Below are 14463 nucleotides of genomic sequence, written 5' to 3'. Positions count from 1 at the left end.
GTTTGTACCCTTTGATCAGAATCTCCTTTTTTCCCCCACTCCTCAGCTATCATTCTCTGTTACTGTGAGTTCGCCGTTTATTTTTTGATATAGATTCCTCATATACAACTTTGAACCTTCTGTTGCTTACATACTTTTCTGAACTTGCTAAATAGGACTCACAACATTTTATTTTTTAAAAAAAGATTCAAAAGTAGGAGTCTAAACTGCTGTACCACTGTTTGTGCTTTACATTTCTTTGTCAGTTGTGCCAGTGATTCTATGAATTATATATCCTATGAATAATTGTAAAAAGAGATGCAAAATTCAGTATTGTTCTCTAACAAATGTTTATATTCCTAAATGTCACTCATTCAAGCTATGTTATCATTTGTGTTTCATTTTAAGAATTAAGTTTTACACAGTATAACTAAAAACTTGCATGGGGCCTTGCTAAGCTTCTCTGTATCGTTCCAGTTTTAGTATAGGTGCTGCTGAAGTGAGCACACTAACCTGATTATTGAGCCCCTTGTTTCTTCCTGAAAAATGCATTTAACTATAACTTAGTATGGAGGCATTTTTGACTGCTGGTGTTGCCTCTAAATATGATGGTGTGTATCACAAGTTCTTTTAAAGTGCGGACGTTAGGAAATCCTGGATCGGGAGCCAGAATTGATTCCAGAAAGAAATACTTTTCTCTGTTTTGCATGTTGAACTATCCAGGAATCCCCAGTGTCATGGAGATGGATTTTCATTAATGGTTGGGGTGTTGCTACTTTCTTTATAGGGTTGGAAATCTTAAACTAAAAACTTTTAAGGAGAAAGTGAGTATTAAAAGGCCATATCCACGAATGCAAAAATCACTTTATCATATAATAAAAATAAATGGAAAATGTTTATTAGTACAAAAAATAATATTAACATTTTTTCTTGATGACAGATCATTTTAGAATGCCCACATCTTAAATGGGTTATAAGTTTATATTCATTGTCAAGGTCAAATAGCATTACGTTAATTTCACCCCAGTTTTGATTTATTTTTGTGAATAGGTAAAACATTCAGAGGGTATGAAATCCAAAATGTACAAAGAGTGTACAGTACAAACATTCCTGTCACCCCATCACGTAGTCAACCAGTTCCTCTCCCTAGAAGTAACGTGTGTTAGATTTCCTTCAAGAGATAGTTTAAACAGGATTATCTTTTTCTAAGGTAGTTTTTTTCCTTTTAATTAGTGGTAAGGTATAATAGTAACTTATTTTACAGTCTTGACTGCATTGTATATTTTATTTTTTTTAAATTAATTAATTTATTTGGTTGCACCAGGTCTTAGTTGTGGCAGGCAGGCTCCTTAGTTGCAGCTCGCTGGTTCCTTAGTTGTGGCAGGTGGGCTCCTTAGTTGTGGCTCACTGGCTCCTTAGTTGCGGCTCTCTGGCTCCTTAGTTGTGGCATGCGAACTCTTAGTTGCGGCATGCATGTGGGATCTAGTTCCCTGACCTGGCATCGAACCCGGGTACCCCACATTGGGAGCGCAGAGTCCTAACCACTGTGCCACCAGGGAAGTCCCCTGCATTGTATATTTTAAACACCTGAGTAAAACTATTCATGTTTATATCTTGTAAAAGATGTTTTTTTTTTCTTTTTGAGATTTTAACATGAGAGAATATCCATATAAGTTAATAGGATTTTATTAACAAGTATCTACTATATGTATAATGGTATGCTAAGTACTAAACCAATATAAAAAAAACTAATCTATTGACTATTCAGGAGAATAAAACTATTAGAGTGTGTAGCAAAATTAAGATTTTCTATAGTTCTGGATAGTTATGTGAAATGGATCTGGGTCTGCTTAATTTTCTGACTGCTAGTGTTTGATCATCTGGATTAAGAGCTCACTGAGATTATTGATGGCTAATAAAAAAAAATGTTAGACCTCATTGTATCTAAGATATGTGGCTCTCTTTCTGACCTTATTATTTTGATTGTATAGAAAATAATGTCAGGTTAGGGGAAAAAAGTAAAATTATCCAAATGTGATATTCATTCTGAATGAAGGATTTCAGATGTCTTCACTTGTAGTAGACAGCAAACTGAAGAAGAAAATAAGATTCCTAGTTGAACATTTTCTAAGGATAGGGCCATAAATTTTGGAGTTTGGGAGGATGCTAAGTTCTATTTACTCATTCTTGTTTATTTTCCCCAAAGATCTCTCCAGAATTACTGAAAATATTTATGTCTTTTGAGGAAATATTAATGAAGAGATGCCTGGTTTTTATTAGAAGTAATTAATATGGTTAGACTAGGCCTGGGCTTATTGTACTAGTACTACGAAAACCAGTCTGTGGACCACCTTAAGCACAGTGCTGAACTACCAATGATTTTTCCATCATATTTTGTCTACAGCCTTTCTAGACAGCAGGCTGAGTGGCTCTGCTCTGTCTTGCCCTATGTCTTTTTCTTCCTCTTTTGAGAGTCTGCTGTAATGTGAGTCTCTAGGGATCACAGAGTTGCATGTACCTTAGGACCCTGCCCTTAAGGAGTTAAAGTTTGTGGTAGGGGAGACAAGACATACCAAAATAACCTCAATATAAAGTAAAAATGATCAAAGTGATACTTGCCATAAAAAAGGGTTTTAAAAAAGTGCAGATGTGAGTTTGGCAAAGGGCACATGTAAAATTCATAGATGATCGGAGGGTATTTCAACTTGACCTTGAGGATTAAACTAAACATCCCATATGTTTGGGGAAAGTTTCAGAATTGTAGCTTATTAGGACTTATAAGTGTTATATCTAGATTGGTACTCCTAGCCTCATCTGGCTATAACACATTGCCTCTTCGCTTAAACATTCACCAGGAGAAATTTGTGACTTTTAAAATAATATTAGCCTCCTGAAACAGAAGTCCTCATTAGATGAATCAGCCTTAGAAAAAGTAGTGTTAGTTTTCTAGCTGAATGCTTTGTCATGGTTCAGAAAGTTTGGGGTAATTTTGGTTTCTTTGAAAGGTGTTTGTTTTTGGAAAGCTAATTAGCTAATTGTATCGGAGACTTTTTCCTCTAGAATTTTGGCGTTTTCAGTTTTCTGCTGTTTTCTATTTCTGTTTACAATTTTATACGGCAGTTTTTTAGTAATTTGACTAATATGTAATCCAAATAACTTTTGAGAGATTTTAAGTGAGCCAACTTGTTATGTTTAGAAAGTATTAATGGCTTGTTTTTAAAAAATTGGGCTTAAGATTGGGATAGAGCATGGATTTTGAACCTAGAATTGTTGGAAAAACTGAAATGAATTTTCTGTAGCCACATGTGTTAGCTGCATTAAAAGACTGCTATGCTGGCAAGCTGGCCTGGACTCTGCTCACAGGGATTATGGCTGATTGCAGACGGAATGCAATGGAATGTTCCTGCCATAAGGTCTCATGAAAAAGTAGAAGAGGGTGGTGAAGAGTACTTTAGGGAATGTGCTAGATTTGAAAACTGAGTAGTGGCAGTTTTATTCAAGCACTTTCTGGTCTCAGAGGGAGTGTTTTCTATGGCACAGACAAATGTTACTGTCTTGAGATTTGGGAGACCAGAGTGCATACAAATAGCTTTGTTTAATAATATCCCATTATATTCCAAGTTTCTCCCACTTTGGAAGCATTTTTTATTGTCTAATTACTTTAAAAAAGGAAAATGGGACAAAATTAATGCTCTGCTCACATTTATGGTTACGTTATGTGTGTAAATCTGGAGACTTTGAAACTGCATAAATTCCCCTCTGAAAAACAGTAAGTTCTCACACATTCCTTCTGGTGATTAAATTGTGATCTTTTGCTTTGTCTTTAACCATAGGAATCAGTCTCTAATCCTTTGGTAAGTCTCCTTCATATTTTTATTAATCTTCCTTAGTTTAGGATCTTTTTTTTTTTCCCTATGCCCAGGTATTAAGTGGGATAAAAGAAATCCTGTTGTTGTTGTTTTTTCTGCTAATTGCTTACATTGTATATTTTAAAAGGCTCTTTCATTCGCACTTGTGCATTTCTAAACCAAATGCTGCACATCACAGCTGGTACAAAGAATGACTTCATGTCCATTAATGAAAATTTGGGATGGGGGAACACAGGGACAAAATGGAGTTTGGAAAGGAAGACTTTTGAAAGGAATTCTTATAAATCTGTATGTTTTTTCTAGCATAAATTAATATAGCTACATGAAAATAAATGTAAATGCATATAAACTATCTTTGTGAACATTCTGGAAAATAAGAGGGCAAGAAAAGTTACCTCCATTTTTACCTCTTTACTGCAGCCTACTGCTGCATTTTGATGGATTTTTATTGTTGTTGTTCCAATTAGGTTAAGTGGTTAGCATCTGTGTAATTATGTATTCCCGTCTTTTCTTGTTAGTCTTTAGTTTTCTTCTCTCTTTAGTGTTACCTAATTCGCACTTGCATTGTAGTCTGAGTTTCTTTTACTGGCGTCTATGGTTAGACTTCTGAGTGTCTATCAATATGGGAGCCCTTTGAAATTATATGCAAAATATGTTTCATGCATATTCCTAGGGAGACGGTAATCACATTCAATATGATTTTTAAAATTCATACATATATTTTTTATTGAAGTGTAGTTGATTTACAGTGTTGTGTTACATATATATTCTTTTTCATATTCTTTATCCATCCGTCTGTTGATGGACATTTAGGTTGCTTCCATGTCTTGGCTTCAGTACATTTAAAATTTTTTTAATTTTGGCTGTGTTGGGTCTTCGTTGCTGTGTGCGGGCTTTCTCTAGTTGTGGTGAGCGGGGGCCAGTCTTGGTTGCGGTGCGCGGGCTTCTCATTGCGGTGGCTTCTCTCGTTACGGGGCATTGGCTCTAGCCTCAAGGGCTTGAGCAGTTTTGGCTCGTGGGCTCTAGAGCACAGGCTCAGTAGTTGTGGCACACGGGCTTAGTTGCTCCGCGGCATGTGGGATCTTCCCGAACCAGGGCTCGAACCCGTGTCCCCTGCATTGGCAGGTGGATTCTTAACCACTGTGCCACCAGGGTAGTCCCGGCTTCAGCACGTTTTAAAGAGAGCTCTGTCCCCAAAAAGGTTTAAGAAGCACTAGCCTAGCATGAAAATATCTGCTTAAGTCTTTTCAGGATAAGCCAGGACATGATTAGGTCAGACTAAGGTGTAAACTCCATAATACAACACCCAAAGTGCTTCACAGTGTGGCTGGAGGAGTAGGATAAGGACAGCTTTTCAGCTACTACTTCTTCACCTCGACACCATGTGCTCTAACCATAGAGATGCAGTGTGCAGTTTTTTGTTTTGTTTTTTACCTACCCTTCGTTAAGATTCATTTGGTGAACTGTATATCTCACTCATGCCCAAGTCATTCATCTCTCAGTAACCTCTACCAATGTCATGAATTTCACTGAGAGTCACTAAAACTGCTGAATGTTTTGGCATTTAAACTCCTAACAGCACTATTTTTCTTAGAGTCCAAAACTGGAAATAACCCCCAGTATCCATCAGCAGGGGAATGGATAAATAAATCATGGTATATTTACATAATAGTACATAGCAAAGAAGAGAGGAATTACTGCGTACACACACACACACACACACACACACGGAAATCATAAACTGTAGCTATATAAGCAAGTTGGAAAAGCAGTTGATGTATTTTATTTATATAAATTTAAGAACATACAAAACTGTTCTCTGTATTCTTTACTCCATAAAAAGACATAGGGTAAAACTATGAAGAAATTCTGCAGGCCTCAGTGGAGAGATGGTGGGCAAAGAAATCTGGGAGGGTCATACAGTGGAGCTACAGAGGTGAGAGTCATGTTCTGTAATGCGCTGGTGGGTACCTGGGGTTTTGTTTATTGTTGCTGTTTAAACTCTACATATATTTTATAAGTATATCTACTAAACATTTAATTAAAAAAGCATAAAAGCAAAGGGAAAAAACAGTCTTAATCTTGCAAATTGAGATGCTGTGCACCCAGGCCTATTTAGACCAGTGACCAGGGCATACCATATGATAAGCACAAGTCCACGAAATTTGCCTCCTGTCCCCTCTTTCTGAAACCTTCGAACCACTTTTTTTTTTTTTTTTTGCGTTATGTGGGCCTCTCACTGTTGTGGCCTCTCCCGTCGCAGAGCACAGGCTCCGGACGCGCAGGTTCAGTGGCCATGGCTCACGGGCCCAGCTGCTCCGCGGCATGTAGGATCTTCCCGGACCGGGGCACGAACCCGCGTCCCCTGCATCGGCAGGCAGACTCTCAACGACTGCGCCACCAGGGAAGCCCTCGAACCACTTTTTGACTTCTTTTTCCAAAGAGAGGAATGCTTACATGTCCACCTTGGTTAAATGACACTCATTTAGTCACTGGAATGTAGGAAGATAAGCAACAAGAAGGTGAAGAGGCTTTTACAGCACAGGAAGAAGAGTTCAGTAAAATATATTGAAATCAGCTTGGGTACCCGTGGCATTAAACTTTTAAAAAATTTTGACACAAAACACTTTTCCTGTAATCAGGACTTGAAGCTATAGCAATGAGAGGGGTCTGTGTATGTGTGCTGGGGTGGGGAAATAAAGGTGCCCCTGAAATGATACTATGTTTACTCAGTTGGAATTGATTGAAACCAATTTTGTCCTTTAGAATGACTTTGGAATGGGTTGATAAAGGGAAGGTCCAGATCTTGCACTGTCAGTGGCCTTCTCACAATTTTCCTTGGTATTTAATGACTTCTCATATGGCACCTTAACTAAGCTGACATTCTGGAATGTATCCCTCTCTGTTTCTTACGTTTTTCTTCTACTGGGATAAAGTTTATGGTCTTAAAGAAGGGCATTAGATTGCACCCTCTTCTAGATGAGATAAATTCATTTACCATTAACTTATTGAGCACATTTTTTTTTTTTTTTTTTGCGGTATGCAGGCCTCTCACTGTTGTGGCCTCTCCCGTTGCAGAGCACAGGCTCCGGACGCACAGGCTCAGCGGCCATGGCTCGCGGGCCCAGCCGCTCCGCGGCATGTGGGATCTTCCTGGACCGGGGCACGAACCCGTGTCCCCTGCATCGGCAGGCGGACTCTCAACCACTGTGCCACCAGGGAAGCCCCCTGAGCACATTTTTTAAAGTATTCTTCAAGATCATGATTTTAATGATTATATAGTATTCTGTTGGATTTATGAACCATAATTTATTTAGCTCATCACCCATTATCAGACACTTGAGCCTTAAAACCACTTCTTAGGACTGCTGTAAAGAATGTAAACCCTCTGGGCTTCCCTGGTGGCGCAGTGGTTGAAAGTCTGCCTGCCGATGCAGGGGACACGGGTTCGTGCCCTGGTTCAGGAAGATCCCACATGCCGCGGAGAGGCTGGGCCCGTGAGCCATGGCCGCTGAGCCTGCGCGTCCGGAGCCTGTGCTCCGCAACGGGAGAGGCCACAACAGTGAGAGACCCGCGTACTGCAAAAAAAAAAAAAAAGTAAGCCCCTCACAAGTGGGGAAGGAATTGTTTTTATTTTTTACCTATTTATTAAAAAAATTATTTATTTGGCTGCACCGGGTCTTAGTTGCGGCATGCGGGATCTGGTTCCCTGACCAGGGATCAAACCCGGGCCCCCTGCATTGGGAGCACGGAATTTTAGCCACTGGACCACCAGGGAAGTCCCAGGAATTGTTTTTAGAAGGCAGTTTATGCAGCCGTCTATCTGGCACCTCTTACCTGCTTGTCTAAATAAACATCTTAAACTTGGAATGTCCAAAACTGAATATCTGATATATCCTCTTGAATTCTTGCTCCCCTGCATTCTCCCTCAACTCAGTTAAAGGCAACTCTACCTTTGTAGTTGCTCAGGACAAAAATCGTAAAACATCCTTGACTCTCTCTCTTATCCTCTATCCATCATAAAGCCCTGTAGGCTCTGCCTTAGAGTATACCCAGAATCTTACTTTCCACCTCCTTTACTGCCACCACCTACAGTAGCCTCCTTACAAGTCTCCTTGCTTCAGCCCTTGCCCTCTAGTAATCTGTTCTCCATCCTTTTAGAATGGAAGTCAGATTACTTTTTTGCTCTAAACTCTCAGATGGTTCCCGTTTCACTCAGAACAAAAGCTGAAGTCTGTGCAGGGACCTCCCTTCTCCCTTTGCCAAACCTCTGTAGCCTCCTTGGTCTTTCCCTTAGTAATGCAGTGGGTAAATATTCCCAAGTCTAAAGTAGTCTTCAGGAACATGATTTTAGTGGCTGTATTGTAGTTATGAATCATACATTATTTAGCTCATCCTCTGTTATCAAATACTTGAGCCTTAGCCTCTCCATTTATTAAATGGAGATGTTGCTAATGCCTACCCAGCTCTCTATTCCTAGGTTGTTGTGAGGATCAAATGGAATTGGGTGTCCGCGTAGGATGGTATTTGAAAGTTATTTGTGAAATTGTTTTTTGTGGTTAGTTTTGGTACCTAAATCATTATTTTCAATGGGAATATAAATGTATAGGCAGAAACAGTTGAACCTGTCACTAAAGGAGGGGGCCTTTGGTATTGTGTGTTTGGAACTGCTTTTTATTATAGTGTATAATTCAAACTTCTTCAATTACCTAAATAAGTTGTTTTCACATCTGGATTCTGAAACGGCCAAGAGAGAAGACTGAAAAAAATCTTGTAGGAAACCTGCTGCTTTGCATCTTACTGTTTTAGTCTTTTGAGGTTGCCTTGATTAAATCCAGACTGTACTTCATGTGGCCTTTATATGTACATTTGTTGCTTTTTTCAAAGGGGAAAGCAACCATGCCCAGTTTTGTTTGTTTGTTTGTTTGTTTTAAATGCCTTCTTTGCAATTCTCAAGGGTTGTTTTGGAGTTCATTTTTGAAAGTCTGTGCCAACAACACAGTGCTGATAGCTTTTGGTAGTTGCCCAGTGAAGTGTGAAGCACTTGCAGTGGGAGCTCACAAAGTCTGGAGTGTGGTTAGAGAGACAGCGAAAGGGGCTACTCGTGCCGATTTTATAGTAGGCGAAGTTGGTGTTCACAGACTTAATTTTTTGTAGTATATCAACAACGTGCTTATTTTATGAACAAACATTTCTAGTGGGCTAAAAACTGTTCTTGGTTGTACTGTTTAGGGATGAGTGCTTTGTTCATATAGGTGGTAAGAATAAGAAGTATGAAATTAGGTTTTTGAGGGCATATGTGGGAAATTAGATTTTTGTTAACTCAGCAAAAATAGGCTGGGAGGCCACCAGGGGCTCAGAGTGTTTTTAGTTTCATCTTAGAGATAAGTAATCAAAGCAGTGTGATGACCATTATGAAGGTATTAGGAGAGGTATCTAAATAACTGAGGGGCAGGGCCAGGAAAGGTGGGGAATGTCTGGGAAGCCTCTTTTGTTTTGGCAGAACAGAAAACTGTACTGCCAGAATTAGCAGAAGCTACGTAAAGAGGAAATGATTTAACTACAATTGCTGTTTCCCTGTGACATTGTTCTGGTCTGATACTAGAGTTCCTTTTGTAACTGTGAATAAAATTGAGAAGGCAAAATGGGTGAAGGGGAAAACAAAATCAGCTTTTACTTTTTAAATTGCCTTTTAGTTGGGGGAAAACCACTGCGATTAGTAGGTAACGACAAGACAACAATAATAAACACTTAAGCTATGCCAGCCACAATTAGACGCTTACAGACTTTAACTCATGTAATCCTCACAACAGTCCTATGGCAGATACTCTTATTTTCCCCATTTCACAGATGAGGGCATAAATACTGGCTAACTTGCCTGGGGTCACACATCTAGGATTGAGAGAACTAGAAAATGAACTGGTGCTGTCTGGCTCCAGAGCCCTCATTCTTTTTTTTGTATCTGCCAATCCCAAACTCCTCATTTATCCCTCCCCCACACCTTTTCCACTTTGGTAACCATAAGTTTGTTTGCCATGTCTGTGAGTCTGTTTTGTAAATAAGTACATTTGTGTCGTATTTTAGATTCCACATATAAGTGATATCATATGGTATTTGTCTTTCTCTTTCTGGCTTCACTTAGAATGATATCTCTAGGTCCATCCATGTTGCAGCAAATGGCATTATTTCTTTTTTTTTTTATGGCTGAGTAGCATTCCATTGTGTGTGTGTGTGTGTGTGTGTATATACATACCACATCTTTTATCCATTCATCTGTTGATGGACACTTAGGTTGCTTCCATGTCTTGGCTGTTGTAAATAGGGCTGCTATGAACATAGGGATGCATGTATCTTTCTGAATTAGAGTTTTCTCCAGATAATGCCCAGGAGTGGGATTGCTAGATCATATGGCAACTATATTTTTAGTTTTCAAAGGAACTTCCATACTGTTTTCCACAGTGGCTGTACCAATTTACATTCCCACCAACGATGTACGACGGTTCCCTTTTCTCCACACCCTCTCCAGCATTTACTATTTGTAGACTTTTTAATGATGGATGATCTGACTGGTGTGAGGTGATACCTCATTATAGTTTTGAGTTGCATTTCTCTAATAGTGATATTGAACATCTTTTCATGTGCCTTTTGGCCATCTGTATGTCTTTGGAGAAATGTCTATTTAGGTCTTCTGCCCATTTTTGGATTGGGTTGTTTGTTTTTTTGTTATTGAGTTGTATGAGCTATTTGTATATTTTGGAAATTAATCCCTTGTCGGTTGCATCGTTTGCAAATATTTTCTCCCAGTCTATAGGTTGTCTTTTCGTTTTGTTTATGGTTTCCTTTGCTGTGCAAAAGCTTTTAAGCTTGATTAGGTCCCATTTGTTTATTTTTGCTTTTGTTTCTATTGCCTTGGGAGACTGACCTAAGGAAACATTGCTATGATTTATGTCAGAGAATGTTTTGCCTATGATCTCTTCTAGGAGTTTTATGGTGTCCTATCTTATATTTAAGTCTTTAAACATTTTTGAGTTTATTTTTGTGTATGGTGTGCGCGTATGTTCTAACTTCATTGATTTACATGCGGCTGTCCGGCTTTCCCAGCACCACTTGCCGAAGAGACTGTCTTTTCTCCATTGTATATTCTTGCCTCCTCTGTCGAAGATTAATTGACCATAGGTGTGTGGGTTTATTTCTGGGCTCTGTATTGTGTTCCATTGATCAATGTGTCTGTTTTGGTCAGAGCTCTGACTCTTAATCTCTGACCTGTGTATATTGCTTCTCAAAATATTAAGTTTTACTGTTCCGTGTAATAAGACTGAACGCCTGTGTCTATTTAGAATTTAACTGTTAGGTTAAAATTTATCTTGATGTCCTTTTTTGATTCAGGGAAATTATTAATAAAAAGGGCATTATTATTAGTTGAGACATCTTTGTACCACTTAACTTAAAGAAAAGCTGGACCTTCCCTGTCATCTCCCTTCAGAATCATTCAAAATTTGCTTAGGAAGAGCAGAATTGTTAATTGAGAGTTTGTTTAACGTTTATTGTAGCTAGCATATTTATTTTATACTCACTTGATGACAGTGTGACACTACAGAGTTGGTAGATTTTTTTCTTCTTTTCTTCCATTTGAATGTTCAATACTCTGGGATTGAGTATATAGTTGACCCTTGAACATCAAGGCGGTTAGGAATGCCGACCCTCTGCACAGTTTAAAATCCACCTATAATCTATAATCGACCCTTTGTATCTGCGGTTCTGCATCCATGGATTCAACTAGCCCTAGATCGTGTAGTACTGTACTATTCACTTTTGAAAAAATCCACATATAAGTGGACCCACACAGTTCAAACCTATGTTGTTCAAGGGTCAGTTGTATAGTGAATGCATATAGTACATTTATCCTGTTTTATAAGATTTAGAATCTAATTTTGTTATTTTAAAAGATCAAGAAATTTTATGATTGTAGATCTTTTGCTCAAATCTACTTTATGACAATATGCTTTATGCCATTTTAATATATTTTCGGCAATATATTATTCTAAGTAGGGGAGAGGATGCTTCTGGGGCTTGGCTTTATGGTTGTGGAATATAAATGGTATATAAAATAATCGTGTGCCATTTTTCTTAAATTTGGATATAGTAGAAAGTTTTTGAAGAGGAAGTTTGTGCCGAAGATATCACTGGTATTTTTAACAAGCTTAAAACATGCCATCAGAGAAAAGTTAATATAAAGTTACACTGTTGCCACGATGATATGTTAATTGTAGTTGCAGGCAAAATCTTTAATAGTTTGCCAACAACAGTGTAATTGCTGCATAGAGACTTTGAGATATTAGATAAACGAATTTATTCTGGAGAATAAAAGGGCTTTTAAGTACAAATCTTGTTTTGACTGCCTTGTTTTCTAGGACTTAGTAATTAAAACATTATTTCTGCATCTTGATGCTGGAGTAACAAAGTTGTAAAGAAGGCCAGGAAAAAGGGGGGTAAAGTTGGGGGACTTCGCAGACTTTGTAAGGCTAATTTTGACTTGAAGGCACTCTAAGAAAGAGAAGATGGTCTTGCGGTTCATCAGTAAACTAAAGCCTATGGAACATTTTATGGGGAGTCATTTTAAAGGCATTCCATTGATCTTGAATAAGGGTCTTCAAGCCTTTACGTGAAAGGTGCTGTCCTGTTCTTCATTCTTCTCCGGCTCTCCTAAGGTAAGGAATGTCAGCTACAGCATAAAGAATAAAAAGTCTGAAGGCACAAGGGGAAAGGTATGCAAGGTGCAGGGAGAGGATAAACTCAAGGTCCCCTGCCCTGTGGACCTGGGAAAAGATACAATCAGATCGAGGCTGCCTTTCTGATTTATGAAGGGAGAGTTAAGAAAACAGCCTGGAAACCAGATGAGATCTGGATGGTGATGGGAACCAAGGCCCAGAGGTGAGGATGAGCCAGAGTGAGTTATGGGGAAGTCAAGTGATAGCCTGACAAAGACTCTTCCTCTTGGGAGTCCAGAAGGTGGTTATGATAGTAGCTAACATAGCTTGATTTCCTTTGTCTCTTGGCTCTCAGGACCCCATGCTCTCCTGATTGCCTTCCTTCCTCCCAGGCCATTCTCTGTTCTTCCTTTCCTCCTGTGTTAAAAGTACACCAGGACCTTGTCTCTCCTCTTTGATCTCTTTTCTGTCTATAGGGAAGACACACTCCTAAGTGATTTCATCTAGGCTCAAGGCTTTAAATGTCATTGAGGTGACAATGACTCCCAAATTCATTTCTCCAGCCTGCACCCCTTTGTACAACTCCACACTTGTCTACCCGGCTGCTAATTTAACTCTACTTAAAGGCCTAAGAAGTATCTCAAACTCAGCGTGTCTTCAACAGAACTGATTTCCCCTCCTTGCCCAACTAAAGTGGCTCTTCATTCATTCTTACCCATTCTTTAGTTTCTCAGACCAAAAATATTGGGGTCACTCTTCTTTTTCTTACAGGCCACCTGTAATTCATCAGTAAGTCAGTCTTGTTGTCTCTGCTTTCACAGTCTCTCCTAAATCTGGTTACTTTTTATCGTTTCTACTCTAGTCCAAGAACACTCCAGTAGCTTCCTATCTTTCTGTTTCTGCTTTTGTTCCTATGTAGTAGCCAGAGTCATATTCTAGAAATGTAAATCAGATTATGTCAGCTTGTGCTTCAAGTCCTTTGTTGGCTTCCTATCACTTTTAGAATATAACTAAAAACCCTCACCTTGGCCACAGGCCCCAGAGAATTTGGCCTCTGGCTAGCCCTCTGACTTCACATGCCATTATAGTTTACTCCTTTGGCAACACTGGTGGTCTTGCTGGGCCCTAAATGTCATGCAGGTACCTGCTCAGATGTGGCAGCCTGCCCACTCTTATCTAAAAGAGTCACTCCTGCTACCTCCATTGTCACCGTTATATCTCCTAAGTCTTCTTTATTTTTCTTCCAGGTTGTACTATCTCTATTAGTTAATTATCTGACTTCCTGATTAGAATGTAAGCTCCTTCAAGGCAGGGACTGTTTTTTCACTAGATACCTTCAGGCCTGGGGCATGGTAGGCACCCAAGTATTTGCTAAATGAAAGAATATTTTGAGTATTTACTTTGTGCTAGGTCCTGAGCTAAAACTCTTGACATCGATTAGTGATTAATCCTCCTAACAAGTTCTATAAAGGTAGGCACTATTATTGTTGTACCCATTTTACAGATAAGAAAACTGAGGCTTACTGATTGTTATGTGCTGAGTTTATAGATGGACCCTAGGATAATATTGGATACTTAGGGTGGAGTTAGATCAAAGCCTCTACAGTATTCTATTTTCTTCACTGCTAAAATATTTAATAATGTCTTCTAGAAATATTTTCTAGATCAACTCAGGTTTTGATCATTGAATATTGGGTCAAATTGTAAGACAAAATTCAGTTTTGGATCGAGAAACACAATGCTTTTGATATAGGAATGGACCTTTCTTTCTCCTGGCCCCGACAAATGCCACAGACTTGAAACTCATGGATTTCTGATGCCAGATGCAGTTCTCATGGGAGGCATTATGTAAATGGCAAAGATGTTCTGCAGTAGTGGTTGTGTTCTGTGTAATTGGTCTCCACACT

The 14463-nt window shown here is 39.0% G+C and overlaps 2 protein-coding genes and 1 non-coding gene across 16 annotated transcripts in view; 1 reads left to right on the top strand and 2 right to left on the bottom strand.

Moving 5' to 3' along the window:
• The window catches only part of KIF1B (kinesin family member 1B), a 148347-nt gene that overhangs the window by 16388 nt on the left and 117496 nt on the right, over window positions 1–14463 (top strand). The gene's annotated exons all lie outside the window — the stretch shown is intronic.
• The window catches only part of CLSTN1 (calsyntenin 1), a 523112-nt gene that overhangs the window by 401768 nt on the left and 106881 nt on the right, over window positions 1–14463 (bottom strand). The gene's annotated exons all lie outside the window — the stretch shown is intronic.
• On the bottom strand, window positions 385–486 carry LOC117202399 (U6 spliceosomal RNA). The gene has a single exon (XR_004484738.1). It is a non-coding gene; the product is annotated as a U6 spliceosomal RNA (small nuclear RNA).

The sequence above is a fragment of the Orcinus orca genome, chromosome 1 (assembly GCF_937001465.1).
Source record: "Orcinus orca chromosome 1, mOrcOrc1.1, whole genome shotgun sequence".
NCBI lineage: Eukaryota > Metazoa > Chordata > Mammalia > Artiodactyla > Delphinidae > Orcinus > Orcinus orca.
This window is presented reverse-complemented; position numbering and strand designations above follow the sequence as displayed.